The sequence below is a fragment of the Phoca vitulina genome, unplaced genomic scaffold (genome assembly GCF_004348235.1).
Source record: "Phoca vitulina isolate PV1807 unplaced genomic scaffold, GSC_HSeal_1.0 scaffold111, whole genome shotgun sequence".
Classification (NCBI taxonomy): Eukaryota; Metazoa; Chordata; class Mammalia; order Carnivora; family Phocidae; genus Phoca; species Phoca vitulina.
This window is the reverse complement of record NW_022589814.1, coordinates 210,256-216,874: the sequence shown is the minus strand read 5'-3', so window position 1 is coordinate 216,874 and position 6,619 is coordinate 210,256.

Here is a 6,619-nt window from a genome sequence, read left to right as displayed (position 1 = left end):
CCTGGGGGTCCCTGGCAGGGTGATGATTTCTTTATCAGTCTGCAACAGATCTCAGTGGTAAGACATTCCTGTGATGGGCTGTAGGCTATGCATCTTCCACTAAGTCTGCAGATCCTCACCTGGGTGGCAGTGATGGTAGGGGGAACAGTGATGAGCCTTGTCTCTGGAGGGGTCTGGGGCTGGGATAGAGGGAAGAAGAGAACATAAGCCTGGCTGGGTGCTGAAGTGTGGTAAGTGCCACCTTGTTTGCATGAAAGGAAAACAAGGTGCCTGTTGGTAGGGTGGCTAGATGTGTTAGGGGCAAACCATACCTTGGGGCATTTCTAGGCACACTGGGTTGGAGGATCCCTTGAACTGAGGCACTCTGGCTGGGCCCCACCCTTCCATGACCACTTCCCATCCAGCACCAGTGTTTGAATTCTGTGATTCAAAAGGGTTATGGTACCATTTATTCACAGCCTGCATCCTCAAGGGAGTTGCTATATTGGAGGTGCATTGGCTGATGTCATTATACTCCATTAAAATATAGTTAGCCACCCTGGGCGGGGGGCTACCCCATCAGACAAAGATAGTGTCAAGGGGCCCTCAGGAAGGGACTGGAGTAGATGGCAGCAGGAACACAATCTTCTTACTTTACCCAGGTTTGTTTGGGTTGTGCACATGACCTCTGTCCCAGCAATCTACCTGAAACTGAACATATTTGAGGGGAGTGGCTGTTAGATCACTTCAGTCTTTTCCCCCTACCCCAAACTTCCACATCATCTTTGGACCCATAGCTGCATCTTAGCCTTGCCTCATGCTGTCACCCCCTAATTTACCTATTCAAATTCTAAGAGCAAAACTACATGATGGACTGGAGCAGTTGGCTGCAGGCTGATTGGCAGGGAAGTGCAGCCCACTCCTGCATTCTGGGGCAGCCAAAGAAGAGAATGAAGTACTACTTGAGCACAAATTATACCAAACCCTGAAAACCTGTTAGCTCCATTAACCCTCAATACAGCTCTGCCAGTAAGGGATTAGTCTCCCCATATGAAAGATAAACAGGTTCAGGAAGCTGTTAGGACATACCCAAAACATATTAAATGTTGGTACCAGGATTGAAACCCAGATGTGATAAAAGCTGTGTGCAGGTTCTTTCCTCTGCATTGTACTGTCTCCTTAACATTGATTAAGCACCTACTCTGTGCCAGCCTCTATTATCAAGCCCTTTAAATATATTCTGGTTTTAGTTTTTAAAAAAAACAGGGTCTTGCTAAAATTCCACTTCAGGTCCCTTTAGATGGGGTCCAACTTATTTCACACTATCTTATCAAACTCTCCTGGTGGGTAAATGATGTTATAATGAAAAATTGGATACTAAGATAGGTACGTCCATTTTACAGCTTATATGGCATTTCATAGTTGAACATTTAAAATGTTTTCTAGTGCTCCTAAGAGATACTGGTGAACTACTAGACATAAGAGGTATCTTGAGTAAGAAAGGGTATGGGAGGGGAGCCTGCCTGGCTCAGTAGAATATGCAGCTTGTTCTCTTGGTGAATTCAAGCCCCATGTTGGGCATGGAACTTAATGTAAAGCATGGGAACATAATTTGGCTTAAACAGAAGAACTGAAGTAGTCATGTCAAAATAAGAATGTGGGACTCCAGATTCTCTACAACATACCACAACATTTTATTATTTTTTTTTAAAGATTTCTTTATTTTAGATGAGCCAGGGGGAGGGGCAGAGGGAGAGGGAGAGGGAGAGAATTTTAAGCAGACTCCCCAATGAGTGTGGCACCTGACTATGGGGCTCCATCTCATGACCCCAAGATCATGACCCAAGCTGAAACCAAGAGTGGGGCACCTGACCGACTGAGCCACCCAGGCGTCCCATCACAACTTTTTAAAAAAGGTGTTTCTTGAGTCTTTCCCCTCATTTTAAAAAGAGATTTATTTATTTATTTCAGAGAGACAGCACGTGAGTGGGGGGTGGGGGAAGGGACAGAAGGAGAGGGAGAGAGATCTTAAGCAGACTCTGCGCTGAGCAGGGAGCCCAACAGGGGTTTCGATCTCAGGGTCATGAGATTGAGAGATCTCAACCTGAGCTGAAACCAAGAGTTGGACACTCAAAACTACTGCACCACCCAGGAGCCACACCCTCATTTAAAAATGTTTTTAATTTAAATTCAATTTAATCAACATATACTGTATTATTAGTTTCAGAGGTAGAATTCACTGATTCATCAGTTGCATATAACACCCAGTGCTCATTACTTCAAGTGCCGTCTTTAATGCCCATCACCCAATTACCCCATCCCCCCCATCCATCAACCCTGTTTGTTTCCTGTAGTTAAGAGTTTCTTATGGTTTGCCTCCCTCTCTGTTTTCATCTTTTATTTTTCCTTCCCTTCCTCTATGTTGATTTGTTTGGTTTCTTAAATTCCACATATAAAAGTGAAACCATATGGTATTTGTCTTTCTCTGACTGACTTATTTCACTTAGCATAATACCCTCTAGTTCCATCCATGTTGTTGCAAATGGCAAGATTTCATTTTTCTGATGGCTGAGTAGTATTCCATCATACACACACACACACCACGTCTTTATCCATTCATCTGTTGATGGACACCTGGGCTCTTCCCATAATTTGGCTATTGTGGACATTGCTGTTATAAACATTGGGGTGCAGGTGCCCCTTCAGATCACTACATTTGTATCTTTGCAGTATAAGTATAAATACTTATACTGCAATTGCTGGGTCATAGGGTAGCTCTATTTTCAACTTTTTGAGGAACGTCCACACTGTTTTCCAGAGTGGCTGCACCAGCTTGCATTCCCACCAACAGTGTAAGAGGGTTCCTCTTTCTCCGCATCCTTACCAACATCTGTCGTTTCCTGACTTGTTCATTTTAGCCATTCTGACTGGTGTGAGGTGGTATCTCATTGTAGTTTTGATTTGTATTTCCCTGGTGCTGAGTGATGGTGAGTGTTTTTTTCATGTGTCTGTTGGCCATTTGTATGTCTTTGTGGGTAATGTCTGTTAGTGTTCATGTTTCTCTATGCCCTTGTGCCCTTGACTTGAATGCCTGTTTCCTTCCCCAGATTATGGAAGTTCTCAGCTATAATTTGTTCAGATAAATCTTCTGCCCCTTTCTCCTGCTCCTCATCTTCTGGGATCCCTATTATCTGGGTATTATTTCACTTAATGGAATCACTGAGTTCTCGAAGTCTCCTTTCGTGATCTAATAGTTTTCTTTCTCTTTTCAATTTCCTTATTTTCCATCATTTTGTCTTCTATATCACTGATTCTTCTGTTTTGTTCATCACTTTTATGGGATCCACTTGGGACTGCATCTCAGTAATAGCATTTTTAATTTCAGCCTGACTAGATTTTATTTCTTCTATCTCTACAGTAAGGGATTGTCTGGTATCTTCTATGCTTTTTTCAAGCGCAGCTAGTATCTTTATAATCGTGGTTTTAAATTCTAGTTCAGATATCTTAATTATATCCTTAAATCCCTGGCGGTGAGTACTGCCTCCTGTTCTTTCTTTTGGGGTGAATTTCTCCATCTTGTCATTTTGTCCAGAAAAGAAAGGAAGAAAGAAGAAGAAGAAAAACAATGAAAATAATAACAAGATCAACAACAAAAACTTCAGAAGTGTTTCTGGTGTATGTTTTGTACAGTCTGCTGTACAGTCTGCTGTGTTTTGACGGCTCTTTCCCACTGGCCTGTCCTCTACAGAGTTCCTCCTTGTTTGTAGTGGGGAGTGTTTGGATCTTTAACTAGTTGTGCTTTGATTTTTTTTGTCAAGAATGTAAAGTAAAAAAAAAAAAAAAAAAAGGAGGGGCGCCTGGGTGGCTCAGTCGTTAAGCGTCTGCCTTCGGCTCAGGTCCTGATCCCAGGGTCCTGGGATCGAGCCCCACATCGGGCTCTGCAGGAAGCCTGCTTCTCCCTCTCTCACTCCCCCTGCTTGTATTCCCTCTCTCGCTGTCTCTCTGTCAAATAAATAAAAATCTTAAAAAAAAAATAAGAAGAAAGAAGAAAAATAAAGCCTGATCCAAGACAAGAGAAAGGGAAAAGGAACAAAAATGCAAACAAGAAACTATAAGCCTGACTCCAACGAATAAGAAAGAAAAAGAAGAAAGAATAAGGAAAGAAGAAAGAAAAAAATAAGCCTGATTCGAAAAATAAGGAAACAAAGCAACAAATGAACAAAAAATTATAAGCCTCATACCAAAAAAAGATAAAGCAAAAAGAATAAAAAAGGAAAAAATATAAAAGATAAAAATAAGAAATAGAAAAGTAAAAAAGTAAAAAACTTAAAAAAGAAAGCAAATCTGGTCCTATTTTCATCAGAAGCTGATGTTTTAGAGCATTCTTTCATCAGTAGACTTGATATATGCAGGGACCTATGTTGGTCTTTTGAGGGAGCATCCTGCTGGGCTGGCCCACAACCTGACTTGCCCCTGTAAAGATGCCCCTGCCAGGTGCAGGAGAGTGGGGTTTAGTGTAGGGGACTCCGGTCTCCACTAGATGCGCTTGTTTCTCGCTGAAGTTGGACTGTTCTGGTGGGTGGTGGGGAGGGAAGGGTGGTGGAGGAGGATGAATATGGCCCTCGTTCCTGGGGAGGGGAACTCCCAGCTACTGTTGTTCAGGAGGCCCTCTCAGAAAAGCCAACAATCTCCTGTGTCCTGGGCTTTCATCAGTTCCATGAGCCTTAACCAGTCTGTTCCTGGCCATTGGTGCACCTGGCAGTACAGATCTCCAGTATTTTATCTCTGGCGGGTGGCTGGGACTCAAAACTCCAAGTTTTAAAGGGCCTGGTAATGTGTGGGCCCACTCCCCTCCCTCGGAGGAGAGTCTTGAGGTATGCCCAGCACCATTCTGTCCCCGAAAAGCAGTCATACAGTGTGCGAGCAGAGGCTAGAGTTGATTTTAGCACTCAGTAAACAGCTGGAACCAGGTTATCGGCAACTGTGTGTGACTCTGTCCCCTACTCTGTTCTGTCAGAGAAAAGCAGTCATACAGAGGCTTGAATCTATTGTGGCAGACAGGGAAGAGCAGTGGCCAGGTTATCTGCAGTCTGCCCGTCTCTGCTCTCTGTTCAGTTCTGCTGCACACAAGCAGCCGCTCTGTGCACACAGGTTTAAGCCTATTGTGGCTCACAGCAAAAAGTTGTTAGGAGGTTTTCTGCCCTCTGTGCACACCTCTGACCCTGCTGTTGAGCACTGCTCAGTGGCTCCTGTCTGTCCCTTTGTCCTTGCAGAAGTAAAATACCCTTTTCCAAATGCACTCCAGGAAGGGGAGCGATCTCTCCCAGTGAGACCCAGGGGAGCTCCTCACCACAACTTAATGTACGATCCCTACCCACTGTGCTCTCTTCCACTTTCTCCCTCTCCCTGACTTTGCTCCATGAAAAGGGTTCCCTCCCCATTGTGGCACGGCTTTCCTCTCCCCCAATTCAGGGCTCTGGCCCCCTCATCTGCCATGTTCTCTCCCTCCAACAGTGCAGATTGTTTTCTTAATCCTCAGATTGTATTCCTAGTTGTTCAAAATGGGTGGATGTTGATCTAGCTGTGTTCAAAGGACAAGGCAAACTCCAGGTCCCCCTACTACTCTGCCATCTTAACTCCATACTAATTTTTTTAAAAATTAAGTTTAATGTACATACAATAAAGTTCATCCTTTATAGTGTAAGTTCTGTCACTTTGGACAAATATATACAGTAGTAAACTATTAAAATCAAGATATGGAATAGTTATTTCACCCCCAAAACACTAGGGCCCCTTTGTAGTCAACCCTTACCTCCACCTTCAGATTCTGGGAACCACTGATCTGTTTTCTGTCCCTATAAGTTTTGCTTTAGTGTGAATGTGATATGAAAAGAATCATACAACATGTAGGCTTATTTTATGCCTATAGGTTTTTAAATTTTATTCATGATTTACATAGAATAAAATTCCTTTTGGTGTACACTTCTATAAGCTTTGACAAACGCAGAGTTGTGTAAACAACACAATCAAGGTACAGAACAGTTCCATTATTCCCTGCACTCCACCACCAAATTTATTCCTGCTAGTTTATTTTTATTTATTTTTTTTGAAGATTTATTTATTTATTTTAGGGAGAGAGAGCATCAGCTGGGGGAGAGGAAGAGGGAGAGGGAGAGAAGCAGACTCCTCATTGAGCGTGGGGCCTGATACTGGGTTCGATCCCACAACTCCGAGATCGGGACCTGAGCCAAAATCAAGAGTTGGATGTTCAACTGACTGAGCCAGCCAGGTGTCCATTCCTGTTACTTTATAGTAAAAACCTCCCTACACCTAACTCCTGGAAACCCTGATTTATTATTCGTCCCTATAGTTTTATCCTTTGGAGAATGTCAGGTAAGTGGAATTGTATGGTATTTAGCCTTTTGAGACTGGCTTCCTTCACTAGGCATAATACATCTGAGATTCATTCATGTTGTTGGGTTTATCAATAGTTCCTTATTTCTGAGTCATAATCCATTGTATGGATATACCGCCATTTGGTTTATCCATTCCCCAGTTGAAGGGACATTGATTAGGTTACTTCCAGTTTTGGGTGATTACAAATAAAGCTGCCATAAACATTTGTATGCATTTTTTTGTG